Source organism: Dipteris shenzhenensis, chromosome 26 (genome assembly GCF_047967505.1).
Source record: "Dipteris shenzhenensis isolate YYH24624 ecotype China chromosome 26, Dip_SZ_1.0, whole genome shotgun sequence".
Lineage (NCBI taxonomy): Eukaryota > Viridiplantae > Streptophyta > Polypodiopsida > Gleicheniales > Dipteridaceae > Dipteris > Dipteris shenzhenensis.
The window spans coordinates 33,517,370-33,534,655 of NC_141621.1; positions in this window are offsets into that span (position 1 = coordinate 33,517,370).

Consider the following 17,286-nt stretch of genomic DNA (forward strand, 5'->3'; position numbering starts at 1 on the left):
AGCTCTTTCTCTTTCTCTTTTGCGTGAGCATATGCGGAAATAGAGAATGAGAGAAGCTTATGCTTCTCTCCTCCTCTATTTTCGCATATGCGGAAACATGAGCATAAGCTCATGCTCACCCATGAGCATAAGCATAAGCTCATGCGGAAAAAGAGAAGGAGCTTATGCGGAAATAGAGAATGAGAGATGCTTCTCTCCTTCTCTTTTTCTGCATAAGCTCCTTCTCTTTTTCCGCATGAGCATAAGCATGCGGAAACTCATCCTTCTCATGCTTATGCTCATGCATGTGCATGAGCTTATGCTTAAGTTTCCGCATAAGCTCATGCACATGCGTGAGCTTATGCGGAAATAGAGAATGAGAGAAGCATAAGCTCATTCTCTATTTCCCACTCTATTTCCCCCTTCTCTCATTTCCCCCTTCTCTCATTCTCTATTTTCCCTCATCTCTTTCCCTTTCTCTCATTCTCTATTTCCTCGTTCTCATTCTTTTCTTTCCTTTACATCTTCTTTCCCTCTTATCTTTCCCTCTTCTTTCCCTCTTTCCTTTCCCTCTTCTTTCCTTTCCCTCTTCTTTCTTCTTGCCTATGCCTATGCCTATGAGAATGCTCATGTTTGTTTATTTGTTTTCTGTTTTCGTGTTTGTGTCTATGTTAGACATGGGATCACGTCGCTCATCCGACGAGTACGGACAGCCTCGCAGGAGGAGAGCTCACGATCTATATGCTCCAGAGGACTTTGATTCCTCTCAGGCGACTACCCCGAGGACTACCCCTGGTCCGACTCCTCTCGGTCCTAGCACTGTGACTACCCCTGGTCCGACCCCTCTTCCACGTAGCACTGCCACTACCCCTCAGGGGACTCCTTTGCTAGCCGCGCATGGATTTGTTGGGACTCCCGACGAGTTTGTAGCGCAGATGAGCGATGAGGAGGCAGCGAGATTCTTCTCTCTGCTCTCTCAGAGGACCTCCGCAATTCCTTCCCCTACACCGACGGGTGGACGTACAGCCCAGCCATCCCCTCATGCCCCTTCGACCGCGGGATCATCACCTGCGCATGCTTCCCGCAAGGGAAGGAAGAGTAGGATGGGCGGCTCATGTTGTGCTGACTCAGGAGATGTAGACGAGTCAGCACACTCACGCTCCTTTAGGTCTCCACTTGGTCCGGAGACACAGTATCAGTCAGGTCCCTTTCCCTCTCCTACTCCCACAGCTACTCCTCGATCCGGAAGCGGTCGCGCAGCTTCCACTCCTTCAGACTCTGCTACCGTCAGTCCCCCTTACTCATCAGGGGATCTCTCCTATCAAATCACATCTGCCGGAGAGATAATAGAAGACAAAAAGGGCAAAGCAGTGATGGCCGCCATGAGGCGGTTGATGAGTCATCACTTCAAGAGCGGCATAAATATCGATTGGCGGTATCAAGATGGCCAAAAGAAGCAGGCGGTGATCGATGAGTTAAAACTCAGATTTCCTAATCCGCCAAATGTGGAGTTTAATAACAGTTATATGCTCGAGCGCATGGGTTTGGTCCTAAAGCATCGCAGATCAACCATGCGTACTTCCATTACAAAGGGGTTGTCTAAACCCAGCTGGGCAGACAAAGCTGATTGGAAGTTCTTGAAGAAGCAGAATAGGGACCATCCTGAAATGTTCGAGGGTCAGAGGAGGGCTACGAAGAGACGGCTGGATGTCGTAGGTACTTCGCACTTTGGTGCAGGTGGACGGTATGCGTTCGAGGCAACCGTGGTAAGTTTACTTCTTTCCATTTAATGTATTGTTCTATTTGTTTTACTTACATATTACATGCACTTTAGCTAACTCTAACTCTCGTAAATTGGATCCACAGCAAGCTGCGATGGGTCGTCTTCCTACGGATGCAGAGACGCGGCGCGCATTTCGGATAGGAACCAAGCCGTGGTTCATTGAGCAAGAGGCAATGGGAGCGACAGTCGATTGGGCTGAGGTGGCTGCTCGCACGGTATAAGTTTACTCCTGCTTGTAATCTCACTTTTTAATTTAAGTTCCAATCTAATTTTCGATTTATTTGGTTCAGTCTCAGGGTCAAAGCTCAAGCGTCCCATCATCAGAGACGAGCGATCAACAGGGGCAAGGATCGGACGCAGGTGCCGATGACGAAGGAGAAGACACAGGTGTCGGGGACGAGGGAGAAGATGCAGGTGCCGAGGACCAGGGAACAGCCCAACAAGACGATTCGGATTCGGATTCGGATTAGTAGTGGTAGTAGCATTTTTCATATCCGCTCGTTAGAGCCATTTTGTATCGCCCTTTCACAGGGTAATTTTGTTTCAAACACAGTTGTATATGTATATGCATTTCTTCCTCATCGTTCACAAGAACAATTTTGTATCACCCTGCAAGCAAGGGAAATTTTGTTATAAAAAACTTTCTTTTGTAATTACAAAAAAAAAAAAATGGTTAGTGGGGCTAAACAGGGCTTCCTTTTGGCCCTGTTTAGCCCCACTAACCATTTTTTTTACCTTCTGTTAATCGTCGCTATATAGCGACGTTTACCAGTGTCGCTATATAGCGACGATTACCAGAGTCGCTATATAGCGACGTTTATATCGTCGCTATATAGCGACGTTTACATCGTCGCTATATAGCGACGATTAACAGCGTCGCTATATAGCGACGGTTTATAGCGACGCTCCTTTTCCGACGATTTTAACGACTTTTATAGCGACCTTTGCGCTCGTGAAAAAAAAAAATTTTAATGTAAAAAGCGTGGTATTTCCGTCGGAAAATGGCCTATGCCTTGTAGTGAGATATCAATGGATGGACAGATTACATGTCATCATGAAGATTGAAGCTTTATCACTAGAGGGCAAATCAATGGATGGACAGATTACATGTCTTCATGAAGATTGAAGCTTTATCACTAGAGGACATTTTATTTCATTGTAAAGCTTTATTGGCTAATTTTTTTACATTTGTATAAATATTTAAGCCTTGTAAAGCCTTCTAGGCTATTTCCCACATTTATTGCTATAAAATACTTTGTAAAGCCCTCTCCGCTATTGGTCACATTTATTGCCATATGAAGCCTTGTAAAGCCTTTTGGGCTATTTCCCACATTTATTGTATCAAGCATTGTATATTGTACTTTACTTGTATGTATCTAAATTCTTCATTATCTTTTCTTGTAGGATTATGGAGCAATCAACTAATGTGGGGGCTATTCTAAATGACTCTGAGATTAGAGCATGGGTCTCTGATGTCACTTTGAATTTGAAAGGAAAGGAATATAGCCCCAATGGCTTTGGTAGGTGGACTCGATATCACATGGGCAGAAGAGCTTGGTTTCTTCATCAAAAGGAAAAGAGACTCTTTCTACTTATGTCAAAAAGGGAGTTCAATGATGTTGAAGATCCATGGGATGCTACTTTTTTCAAAAAAGATATGACTTCAAGCCTTGTAGTAGGCATAATGATAGAGCCAAAAGAGACTTTTATGGATATTTTCACAAAGAGTTCAGATCCTGAAGTTGGCGGTCTTCATTTTGGTGTGTCAAGGAGAGACTCAAAGACCTTTGTGATGCCTCCTCCTCAACCATCAAAGTTTCCAGAGCTGCAAAGTGCATTGGAGGCTCTTGCATATACTTGGGAGCAATTTCCTAGTGTGGTGGCAAAAAGGATGCATGCAAAGATAATGTTTGAGTACTTTGAGGATGCACAATATGCTCCTCATATTCAAGGATCTTCACATGAAGGAGATCAAAAAGCTCAGACTTCGATGCAGGGAAAAGAAGAACATGCACACTGTCACAAACGTGTAGGACATGAGCGCAAACTTCTAGAGCAAGAAATGGTGGATGTAACTAAGGATGATGAAACACAAGCCTTGAGTGCACAAGAATTAAAAAAAATTGAAGAAGATCAAAGTCGATCCACTGTCTACAAACCACAACGTGAAATGCAAAAGGCTAGTACTACAAGAGCCACGGTTCCAAGCAGTAAAAAAAGGCATCGTCCCACTGTAGAGAGAGATAATGTGGATAAAAAACGGTTAAAAGAAGAGAAATATGAAAAAGACTTAGAACCCGAGGCTAAATATGATCAGGATGAACTCACATCAATCAAAAATCTTAATCTGCGTCTTAATGAAGTAGTAACAGATGATGATGTGGGATATATCTGGGGTCAAAGGATGTGGTTTGTGAATGCCAAAGATGTGGAAGCTACAGCTGTCTTTACTAATAGCCAAAGCCTTGATATATCCTATACACTGCAAATATACGAGGCTTTGAGAGATGGAAAGAAACCTGTGGCAAGCAATGGTCCTGCGCCCAATAATGTTTTGTTCAATTAAAAATAGCTTTTTGGATCAAATAACATGTACAGGGCCTACACATTTCGAGGAAACCTTCAGTCGATTCTTTAAAGACACTCTTAAAAATATTCCACATGAACAAGGTGAAGAGGCACAAGGTGAGAATATGCTAAAGGAAGCAAAGAAGGAATTCCTCCTTCATTGCAGATTCCAGCCCATTGATGGTCAACATTGGGCTTATGCTTGTAATCAGATCGCAAAAGAAGCAAAGGAGTCAAAAGACTCACTTCAAAACAATTTGCAAAGATAAGTTCATTCCATTATTATCCTGCAACAATCTATATATTCAAGCATGAGATCAAGTATTTGATTGAGGTCGAAAGACTTAATCATTATGTCCATGGAAAGCGTAAGATATCCTCAACATCAGAGGTCTTACAGAAGGCAAGGTTATATGGACAACATTTGGTTCTCCAAATCCTGATTTGGAGTGAAAGGTCACAAAAGCAGACGCCGACACACTCACAAACTTCTATACTTCTTTGAGTGCAGTTGTGCCTAGGGGAACTCAAGAGCGAGAAGAAAATATGACAAGCCTCAAGGTGGTGAGGGACAAATATGCCGACTTCACTTCTATCATATTTCGTCCTATTGAAGTGTTCAATGAGATGCTTGAAACATGCATTGCTTGTGAGCGTGGACAGTTAACCTATGAAGCTCCTTTGTTTATCTCTGGAAAGTCAAAGGTAATGGATAAGGAGTTGACGGCAAGGATGTGGAGGCCTATAAAGTACTTACCTGACAAGTATGCATCCATGGCAGCACAAAAAATTTTAAAGAAAGAATGGTTTTTTGGAAAGAAAGACAAAGACCACTACATGGAAGAATGCATCAATGTACAGGTGAGGCGTGATGCAGTGCATAGTGCCATTAAGTATTTGCTGTCAGAGAAACAAATTCCACTTACTCATTGTAACATTGACTATAATGTGGTCAGGCATATAACTTCTTTGTCAACACCCAAGCTATGGGCAAACAGGTGGATTAAAAAGGATGAAGATGGGTCAGAAATAGTAACCTCTTACATGAGAAAAGAAATCCCACAACAGGTGGTTGCATATGTGGAAAGATTAATCAGCGAGATAAGGATGCCGACAGATATGCACCAAAGCTTTCAATTCAATGTAGAGGTTATGGCAGAGTCTGGAAAGCTTGTGAACTTCAGGGGAGTTTCAGGATAACTTCACCAAGAATGAGTCAGCATGGAATAAGCCACAACTATTCTTCATCAATGAAGTTTCTAGCAATGATATCCATAACTTCATTGATAGAATAGTATATACCACCATTAGCAAAGTGGCAATTTGCAACATTGTCATTTTTGTTGATAAAAAAGACAAAGAAGCCATGCAGGTTACTCTAGAGCGAGCATATTTATCAAATTTGAAGATCTATAGTGGTGTTTATGCAGCAAAGAGAGGCAAGAGAGAATGTGGCATAGTGATTCAATCTCTTGAATCATTCTTCTTGTGTATGCGGAGTCCCAACTCTGATCACTCCTTACAAAAGAACATAAGACGAAATTCAAATAATTTGAGTTGATGCTAGAAGAGCAAGATATTCCAGGTCCATACATTATCAAAAAAACAACCATAATTTGAGATTGATGCTAGAAGAGCAAAAAGTGGGAGTCTCTTGCTTACCATGATGGAGAATTTACTACCGGCAGCTGGGGAGGTTACCTTGCGTAGGATGGGATATTTATTTGAGGATCTCCTCAGAAAAGGAAACTCCACAAATATTATTGAAAACAAGCATTTCATGGCTTATTTTCAGCTTGAAGCAGATCTAACCACAGGCTATGAAAAAGAGATAGAGCACAAGGACACTGATGAGATGGATGATTACCTTGAAGGTCATAATGTCCCAGTTGATGATGATAAAAAGATGGACTTACATGACCCATTCAGAGAGAGGTTGGTGGATGAAGACAAAGATGATGATGCCTTCTTTGATAATTATGGCTCGCAGGGTTATGTAAAAAGGCCACTATGACAATACTTAGTAGTATGAACTCTCAATTTCTCAACTAAATACAATTTTTTAAATAAGATTGAAATTTAAAGATAATGAATCTAATCTCTCATATTTATTTACAGGCAATAGAGGGAGAAGAAATGAATGAAGTCAATATGGAGGCACTCCCTTCTACTTCAGCAATGCAACCACCTCTAAATTTGATTGAAGAATCCCATGAGCACAAGAGCTCTTAAGACACCATGGAAAAGTATAATGACCGCAAACATAGAATACAAGCTATGACAGAGACCCATTCTACAAATTTAGTTGCATTGGATTAAATGGAGAGCTCATTTGAAGTTAGGATCGTTTTGAAACGAGAACCTCAGTATTTGAGCTTTGGTAGAGAGGAGGTTTCAATCCTCTCCAATCCTTTAAAAGAGGTTAATGCTTAGAGAGATTTTTGATTTGGAGTTACCAGTCAAAATGGAATCATATACAAAAGCTGATCTGCTAGCGTTTTGGGCTGAGAGTATTTAGCGTCTAATTGCTACCATTGGGAAACAACCTGAAAATATGACTACATTGCAGCATGTATAAAACCTTATCTTTATACTTGTATGCTTGTTCAAGCCTTTAATTGGGATGTGTAAATCTCATAACTTTTTTATATTTTCCTCCAAGAGGAGAAGAGACTGAGTCTAATGAAAGCATGCTATTTTTATTCTTCTATGACTATTTAAACCTTTATTTTTATTTGGGATGTGTAAATCTCATAACTTTTCTCTAACTTTTTAAATTTTTACTCCAAGAGGAGGAGAGACTCACTCTAATGAAAGCATGTATGAAACCTTACTTTTTAAATTTTTGCTCCAAGAGGAGGATAGACTCACTCTAATGAAAGCATGTATGAAACCTTATCTGCTTGGTTAAGCCTTTATTTGGGATGTGTACATCGCATAACTTTTTTATATTTTTATAGCAGGAGGATGTAGAAGACATAGCAAGTGAATAAGAATACGATGTAGACTACTCTCTCAATAAGATGAGTCATGAAAATATGACTCTATTGGAGCAGATTGGAAGTTCATTCACTGCTATGTTGTTAATTCGACAACAACCTCATTTTTTTGAATTTGGTGAAGAAGAGATTTTAATCCTCTTGAATCCTAAGAAAGAGGTTAATGTCAAAGTCATTACAACCATCCTCAGGTTTGATGCAGCCTTTTTCTTGGCTTTATACTTTACTTATTTTGATTAAACCCAAGAAGCTAATACTTTTTTTTTTAATATAGTAATGTTATAGTCTTTTTCTCTCTTATCTCCTCTCTTTTGTCCTTTCTCTCCTCTCTTTTTTTCTCTTATCTCCTCTCTTATCTCTTTTTCCTCCTCTCTTTTCCTCTCCTATCTCCTCTGTTTTCCTGTCTTATCTCCTCTCTTTTGTCCTTTTTCTCATCTCTTTTCCTCTCTCTTTCCTCCTCTCTTTCCTCCCACGTGAGGCTTCAACAGCTTTTTCTCCTCTCTTTTTTTGTCTTATCTCCTCTCTTTTGTCCTTTTTCTCCTCTCTTTTCCCCTCTTTTTCCTCCGCTCTTTCCTCCCACATGAAGCTTCAATAGCCTACTATTAAGCAAACAAATATAGACTTTTGTCACTCTAATTCAAAGAATGCAGGAGTCTGTAAATTTTTGCTCAATGTCAGGTTGTAAGATTCTAAGCTTGCTCAATATCTTTCAGGGATTCCAAGCTATAGGACTAGTGTGCCGAATCATCATTATTCAAAGCCTATTATGTTTGAATTTTGACAGGTTGCTCCAAAAGATGTTGCTTGCACCAAATACCATGCCTGCATCAAGAGATGAAGCGAAGAAGATGCTAACAACGGTGGGTATGGATTATGATACCATCCATGCTTGTCGTAATGACTGTATTCTCTTTCGTCGTGAGCATGGAGATTTGGCTAGTTGTCCAAAGTGTGGGGAACAACGATATAAGGATGACTTGCAGGGTGAGCAGATACCGGTAGAGGTCTTGAGACACTTTCCCATCATTGCAAGAATACAACACATGTTCCGATGCAAATCCATAGCAGAGTTGATGACATGGCATGCATCTCATCGGTTCACTGATGACACATTGAGGATTCCCGCAGATAGTGCAACTTTGAAGCACATAGACAATCAATGGCTAGACTTTGCGAGGGAACCACGCAACTTACATCTTGGGCTCACCATGGACGGCGTGAATCCTTTCGGGTTATGCTCGACATCTTGGTCGACATGGCCCATAGTCATGGTGAATTAATTACAATATCCCACCATGGCTAACAATAAAAAAGAGACACCTCATGCTAACACTATTTGTGCCAGGGAAGTACATGGCAAAAAATATGGACATGTACATGGCACCTTTGATAGATGAGTTATAGATATTATGGAGAGGAGTGTGGGTCTTTGATATTTCCAGAGCTCCTAGACATACCAATGATATTTTGGTGGTCAGGGGTATCTTGATGTGGACCATGCATGACTACCCAGGATATGGAGAGTGCATAGGCACGTGGTTGTGTCTTTACATGTATAATATAGGATTATGCTTTTGTGACTCTCTTTCGCATGCATGTCTTATACTAACACATTCATGAACGCATGCAGGACTTGTTACAAGTGGGTACCATGCTTGTCCTGTTTGTGGACTGGGTTTGAAATCGCTTGCATGATACTCCAAACATATGAGGAAAAATGTTTATGAAGGTCATGCTCGATACCTTCTGCTCGACCATCTCGCATGTCGAGGTCAACTTGATCCACCACCATCATAGTTAAAGGCAAGTGACTAGATTCAGGCTTGGAGGGCGAATGGAGAGGAACCTCCTCTTGGTATGAAGAGGCTATTGATCTTTCACAAGCTTCCTTATTGGGTTCAGTTACAAATCAATCATCTCTTGGATCCCATGCATATCTTCAAGAATGTGGGGGCTACTATTTGGGCACACTTGGTTGGTGGTCCAAAGACATGAGAGGAGTGGGAGAAGACTTGCGTGCTATGAATAGGATGTCTCGTTTGTGGCCCCAAGTGCATGCTTCGGGAAAAGTTATCCTCTCGAAAGCAACATGGATCCTCTCTACGAGTAAGGAGGCAGTAGTCAAGGCAGACATTGCCTCTTTTCAAACACCCATAGGGTACATGCGTTGCTTGAAAGGAGCATTTTCAAAGGACAATAAGCTTAGTGGGCTGAAGTCCCATGATTGGCACAGGGTCTTACATGTATTCTAAGCTGTAGGATTAGTGTCTTGATAATCGTGATGCGTTAGCGTAATTATGAGTATGTTATATTATTGACATGACTTCTCCCAATTACAATAAAAGGGTGCTTACAAGAAGATGTTAGAAATGCTATATTCAAGATCAGTGGTATTGTGAGGTATGCTTACTATCAAATCGCATTGATTGCATTTTCTTCAATTTAAGTTGAATAATATGTAGACTAATTATGAATATAGCTTACATGCATGGGCATGTGAAATAGGTGGATATTTTAAAAAGAGATCTCCATATCGAGCATCGAGAAGGCTAGGGTGAAATCCATTGAAGCCGTATGCTTGCTTGAGAAGCACTTTCCCTCGAGCATTATGACAACTCAAGTACACTTGCTTGTGCACATAGTTGATGAGGTGGCTATTATAGGTACCGTTCATAGTCGGTGGATGTTTTTTCTCGAGCGGTTTATGAAAACTTTGAAGGGATTTGTAAGACAAAGAGCGAGACCAGAAGCAAGCATGGCAGAGGGATGGTTTGTGCAAGAGTCATTAGTATATATCACGGAGTTTCTTGCATCCACGGATCCCGATATGCCGCAAGCTTGGCATAACAAGGATGATGATCGCATCATTGGTGAGGTTCCCCAAGGAAAAGGGATTGAAAGAAAGATGAGCGAAGAGAAAATGGAGAAATTCAATAAGTTTTGTATCCTCAATAGCAAGGAGATGCAGAAGTGGATTGAGAGATATTAAGCGACCAAAGCAAAAAGAATAAATGCAAGGATGAGATTCAGAGTAGTGTACAAGTGATTGCAACCATGGGATCTGGCTCTTCTCCCACTCACATGTCACTTGATTGGCTACAACTGGCTCTACGTAAAGCCAAATGCGATGGAGAGATAATAAACAAGCACGAGCGAGAGTTATCATCTGGATGTATGATGCATGTAAGTTTCTTACCTCTTGACGTGATTAGGTAATTATTTGTGGCAATATACGCTATAAAATATATGCATCTTCATTGTTTTAATGATGCTCTTTCACAGTACAAAAAGTATAGTGCATTATGGTCATATGGACGACATTTTCACGTGCAGCACATTGATTCAAAGAGAGTCAGGTATGATTGTGGAGTCATGGTTAACTTCACACAAGATAGTCGAGCAAGTGCTTTGGATACCAATCTTCTCTCCTCACAGTTGGATTATTGTGGAACCATACATGAAATCTATGAAATTGATTTTAGATGATTTAGTATTTTCATTCTTGATGTAAAATGGTTTAGAACTATTTACAACGGTCCCCATGCGAGAGTGAGAAAAGATAGTAGCGGTTTATTTGCAACAGACTCCACCAAACTTTGGACCGATGAAAGTGATACTTTGGTTCTTCCTAACCATTGTAAGCAGGTGCATACTATTGATTTAATTAATCGAAGCTTTTGTTTTTAAAGATCCATTGATACATGTACTTAAGCATAATTTCATATATATAATTGATGACATTTGGCACCCATCTTCAATATAGGTGGTTTTTCATCCGAATCGTTCTGATCCAAGATGGTGGTACGTGATCCAAGTTGCACCATGAAGTAAGAAAATTTTTGAAGATAGAGATCTGGATATGGAGATGCCACTACCAATGCCAGATCCAATTGATCCAGATGAATCTAGCAAAGAAGATAAAGATCACAATATGAGCCAAGAGGAAGGTGCGCATAATGACATCACATGGGAGGAAGATGGAGATCACGATATTGAGGAAGAAGACGATGATCATCAAGAATCACCACACTTTATTGAAGAAGATGATCAAGTACTCTTACGTGAATGTACGATGCTAGAGTATGATGATGATATAGGAGATCAACTCGTTATAGAGTTAGAGATAGACCTTTTTGGCACGTTAGACTTGATGAAACTGTTGATGTAAAGGCTCTTCATTGATTTTTGTCATCTCAAACTTGGACATGAATATATGAGCTTCAAAGGCTTGATGTACATGCTCTTGTACTTTTATTCTCTTAAAAGATCAAACATGTATGAAAATTTAAAAAAAATTGCCATTGGAGAAAACTAACTTTTAAGGTCGATATGAGAAAAAAAAACTCTCTATAAAACATTGCTATAAAAAAGTATCTTAATGTCACTATATAAAGACACTTACAATTCTGATAAAAGTCATTATATAGCGACGTTTGACTAAAGTCGCTATATAGTGAACCTTAATGAGGCGTGCTTCCAATATCGTCGATTAATGCCCCATGCACGCTAAACGCCTACTTAAACATCGCAATAGGATCTGTGTGTAGTAGTGTATCCTATTTACCAAAATAACTTCTTGGTAAAAGTCATTGAAGCATTTTCTTCAATAGCTTTCATAGTATTTCTATCCAATGAAAATCCTCCTATCTCGTCTCTTTTTGGCCAAAAACATTGGGAGTATACAATGCTCATTGAATTTTCTTGTTTATTTAAAGATAGCCAAGCATGTAGTGAAACAAGCTATGACAAATAAAATAGATCTCTACAAAAAACATGACAAGAAAGCCAAGTGAACGACCTCTATGCTCTTTTGAGTGATGCCATCCACCTTAGGTCCTTTCTTTACATTGACTTTATTATTTAAGGAAGCCCATGAAACTACTATATCTATTACTTGTTATCGTTGCCAAGTCCATGAACTGCAATTTATAAGACTTTCTTCAACTCCTTCATAATCCTCCCAACTTCTCATACATAAGGTTAGACTTCTGTGTCTTTCTCAGCTACATTAAGAACTTCACCCTGCAGAAACATAGAACAACATGCTAACCAAAAATTTGGGACTTTCTCCCTTGCTGTAGATTTTTTTCATAAACCTGTCACCTCCTCTCAATACCACTTGGTAAACTCAAAAATTGGGAAATTTTGCAATAGTATGCATGTCACCTCACACAAATATGGCCTTATAAAGCTAAAACTTCATCAAACTTGTAAGGATGACCTTTAGTCAATACATCATTGCTAAATTTGTGCTCAAGCATGACAACATAGTGGAGGCGTTTGATGAATTCAACATATAGGTGGTGTGTAGATACACCGTTTGATTGAATAAAATATTAGGTGGTGTAAAGATACACTATTTGTTTGGAAGAAGACTTATGAATCGTCTTTAAATATTTTACACTATGCTTATGAATCTTTTTTAGAGTCATCAAATCAAATTCTGATATTGCATTTCATTTGATGGGTTAAGTATACCCAAATGATATTTAATATGCTCAAGGCTAGCATCGAGGATTTTGAACATTTTTCAAGTTAATAGCCATGCTTATTTTTATTTATTCAAGTGCTATATTTCCAACATTGAATAATGCTACTCCCTTCCATCTCTATCAAGTCCTCTTTGTTTGGAACCCATCCACGTTTCTTTTGTAACAACCCTCATAGAGTTTTTTCATTGTATATTTTTGTGGGAGACTTTTCAAAGGCTTTGGTTCATACCAAAAAGCTGTGAATGTTATAGCAATTCTCGTATCATCCCATTCTAACCAAGCAATCTTTGCCACTAAAGTTGGGTAACATCGGTCATCCACCTCTAATTTTGTATCAAATGCTCAAACTACAACAAAATTACTCTCTTGAATATTGCCAGATTGTATAAAATAAAAAATACTCTCTTGAATATTGCTAGACGCCATCCACTTTAGGTCCTTTCTTTACATTGACTTTATTATTTAAGGAAGCCCATGAAACTACTATATCTATTACTTGTTATCATTGCCAAGTCCATGAATTGTAGTTTATGAGACTTTCGTTAACTCCTTAGGAATCCTCCCAACTTCTCATACATAAGGTGACCATCATTCTCATTCATCGAATTCTGTTTCTTTCTTGGCTACATTACGAACTTCACCCTATAGAAACATAGAACTATACGCTATTCACAAATTTTAAACTTTCTCCCTTTGTTAAGATTTTTTTCCTGATCGTTCACCTCCTCTCAATACCACTTTGTGAACTCAAAAATAGGGAAATTTTGCAATAGTACGTAGCTCACTTCACACAAGTATGGCCTTATAAAGCAAAAACTTCAGCCAACTTGTAAGGGTGAACTCTACTCAATACATCATTGCTAAATTTGTGCTCAAAGGATGAACATAGTAGAGGCGTTTGATGAATTCATTTTGGCCAAAAACATTCGGACTATTCAATACGCCTGATCGAATTCTCTTGTTTATTTAGAGATTTGACAAGTGACTCATGATATGACTTGATTATTATGTCCGACGTCTCACTTGATTACTCATGATATCACAGTCACAATTTCAATTAGTGGGTTGGTTTAGGACATGTTTAGGCAGTCAACCACTGGACTAGTTTAGGGCAGCCATAATTTCAACCATCGGGATGGTTTAGGACATTGTCACAATTTCAACCACCAGAATCGTTTAGCCTGACACTCTCAACTTCACATATTAGACAATAAAAAGTTAATTGCTTTTCATTTCTGAATTTCACCATTAGAAAATAAAGATATATTGCTTTTCATTTTTGACTTTCACAATTTAATAGTGGTATCTGAATCGAATAGCAGGAAATTAAATTTAACGTGTATCTGAGTCCATGAATAAGAGTAGTTGTCAAGCTCAAAAGTGCATAGGCCCTTAGTGAGTCTCTCTTGGTCCATGTAATTGCAAAAAGGCCCATAGGCATGATCAGAGTTCATCTGTTTATGTGAGTTGGAAATTGTCCCTTCCAAACTGAGTCAAAGTTGTCTTTTGAGATGCATCCTTTCAATTACGATAACCCAGTGGTGATTCTATTATTTCATGTGCATAAGATATCAAGGCTGCATGTTCATTATCCATTACTTGGTATCAGAGCAATACTAGTTTGGGATTTGTGAGAGATGTTTGCATGCATGAGGTTTTGTCTCCATGCTACATGATGATATGGAATCGAAGTCTGAATCAACAAAGCTCGTTGTCTCTAACAGCACAAATTTCCCCTCTTGGTAGCTCAGCATCTTTTGTTACTTCATGGAAAAGTAACTATGGTCTATCGTCACTGGAACAGACAAGAAGCCCAAAAGAAATGCCAAACATGAGTTTCCAAAACCATTGAGAAACAAAAGACAAGGAATGAACATGCTATAGGTATGCTCGGATGAGCTCTAGCCATGAGATTCAACCATCATCTGGATTTCTCCAAGATAGTACATGAAAACTAGTTAGTGGCGATGCAGACACTCTTTGGTGCATGTTTGAAAACGTTAAAAGTGTTGCTCAAAGAAGAGTTCTTTAGTCTTAAATGAAGCAAGGCATCACTTTAGGTGAGAACTTGAATCACATGTGGTCAATCCTTCATCATTTCACGGACTTAGGGGTTGATATTTAGGATGATGATTCAAAAGCCATTTTCTCACTAGTCTATCTCCTGCATATGATGATCTGGCCAAAATATTACGAATTAATGCCAGCATGAATATTGACAAAATGATAACCATTCTAATTGATGATGAACATCTGGACCATGCATCCACTATCAATGAAGAATAATTTTTTGTAGGAAGTGGTAAGAAAGAAACCACCAAGAAGCCCATTTAAGGCAACTACTATGGAAGACTAGGGCATACAAATTAATTTTATTTCAAGAAGTGTGGCGACTCAACATCGAAAGAGAAGGTGAAAAGTGAATCTGCCCATATGTTAGGGGAGTTTGGTTGCTTGGTTATATGAGGTCCTAGCTCAGATGATGATGGCTGGGCCTTTTAGTTCGATGGTTTTCAAAAGTTTTAGGTTTAGCAAAGGAGCTACCGATGAAGCTCTTGTAATAGCCATTGAGGTGTAGTTTTGATATTCTCTCTTCATTCTTGTAGTGAACCAAGAGTCTTTTCTTCAAGCTTTTTTGCTTCACCCTTTTATGTTTGATGAAGGGAAGCCTTCTTGGTTTAGTTTTGTAAAACCATTATTTTGGGAGGCATTTTGTTGTGTCCACCCCACTTTTTTAAGGATTTTTTTCTCAAGGTTCATCTCTTTTTGGCCCCTGTTTGGTTTGAGGGGGGTGTTGGAGGAGAGCGGAGGAGAGCTAACGTCATGTTTCTTTCCTCATAATTGACACAATTTTTAGATTTGTATGGCACCTTTTTTGCCTAATAGTGTGTATCACTGCCTCCCCTAGATTTTGATATGATCGACCTACATTAGCAGCACACCTGAAGGGATGTTCGCAATGATCTAGGCCCTAATTTTGAAGAACATCTCATGGGTGATAACCTTCTGGATGACTGAGTTAGTATAAGGTGGTTGTAGCTAAGCAGTATTCAACATAATTTTGAGATACATGAGAGTCGACTAGTATCTCAGTCTATGAATAAGAGTAGTTGTAGAGCTTAGGAGTGCATAGGTCCTTAGTTGAGTCTCTCTTGGTCCATGTAGCTGCAAAAAGGCCCATATCTTGAGTAGAAGAGAAAGACGAGAGAGACGGACACAGGAGTTTCTCCAAAGGAAGTGATTCTAGTCCTAAATCATAGCTATATATATAGTTGAGAACTAGATTGAGTTAGGGAAAGCTTTATATAGCTCTAACATAGTGTTGAGAGGAAGAGAAAGAGGAGAGATATGGACACAAGAGTTAGTCCCAAGGAAGTGATTCTATTTATAGATCATAGGCATATATATAGTTGAGGACTAGGTTGAGCGATATATAGCTCTAACACACTCACTCAAACTTAGCCCTCTAGTATGGCTGAAAAAAAACATGCAATGATAATTATTTACATTCAACAAACCAGAAAGTTGATTGGGAAAATGACTTGGACAAAAGGTTATCTACCATATGAGAGCAATTTTGGCTTTCTATTAGGTCATCAGTGAAAACAAGAGCTTAGCGCTTTAGCACTTGTGGTTTCATGATGTTGCTTTTGCAAAAGTAAAATCCAATGATTCTTCACATCTATTAAGCTAGTTTTTATTTAGCGCATCCTTTACAAAATAGATTTTTATTTAGTGCATCGCTTGTTGAGTCTTGGTGTAAGTGCTTTGCTATCAGCATTCATAGAACATCTTTCAACCAAAGAGCTTTGATACCATGTTGAGAGGAAGAGAAAGAGGAGAGAGACAGACACGAGTTTCTCCCAAGGAAATGATTTTATTCATAGATCATAGGCATATATAGTTGAGGACTAGGTTGAGTTAGGGCAAGCTATATATAGCTCTAACATAGTGTTTGGAGGAAGAAAATGAGGAGAGAGACAGACACAAGAGTTTCTCCCAAGGAACGGATTCTATTCATAGGCATATATATATAGTTGCTCCCAAAGAAGTGATTATATTCATAGATCATAATCATATATAGAGTTGAGGACTAGGTTGAGTTAAGGTAGGTTATATATAGCTCTTAAACCATAGGCATGATTAGGGTTCATCTATTTGTGTGAATTAGAAGTTGTCCCTTCCAAACTGAATAAACCATGAAAACTGGGTAGCGGTGGAGACACTCTTTGGTGCATGATTGAAAATTTTCAAAGTGTTTCTCAATCAGGAGTTCTTTAGTCTTGAATGAATCCAGGTGTCACTTTAGGTGAGAACTTGAATCGCATGTAGTCAATACTTCTTCATATCATGGGCTTAGTGGTTGATATTCGGGATGCTGATTCAAAAGCCGTTTTTCTCACTAGTCTCCTGTATACGATAAAATACCATAGATTAATGCTAGTGTGAGTCTTAACAAAATGAG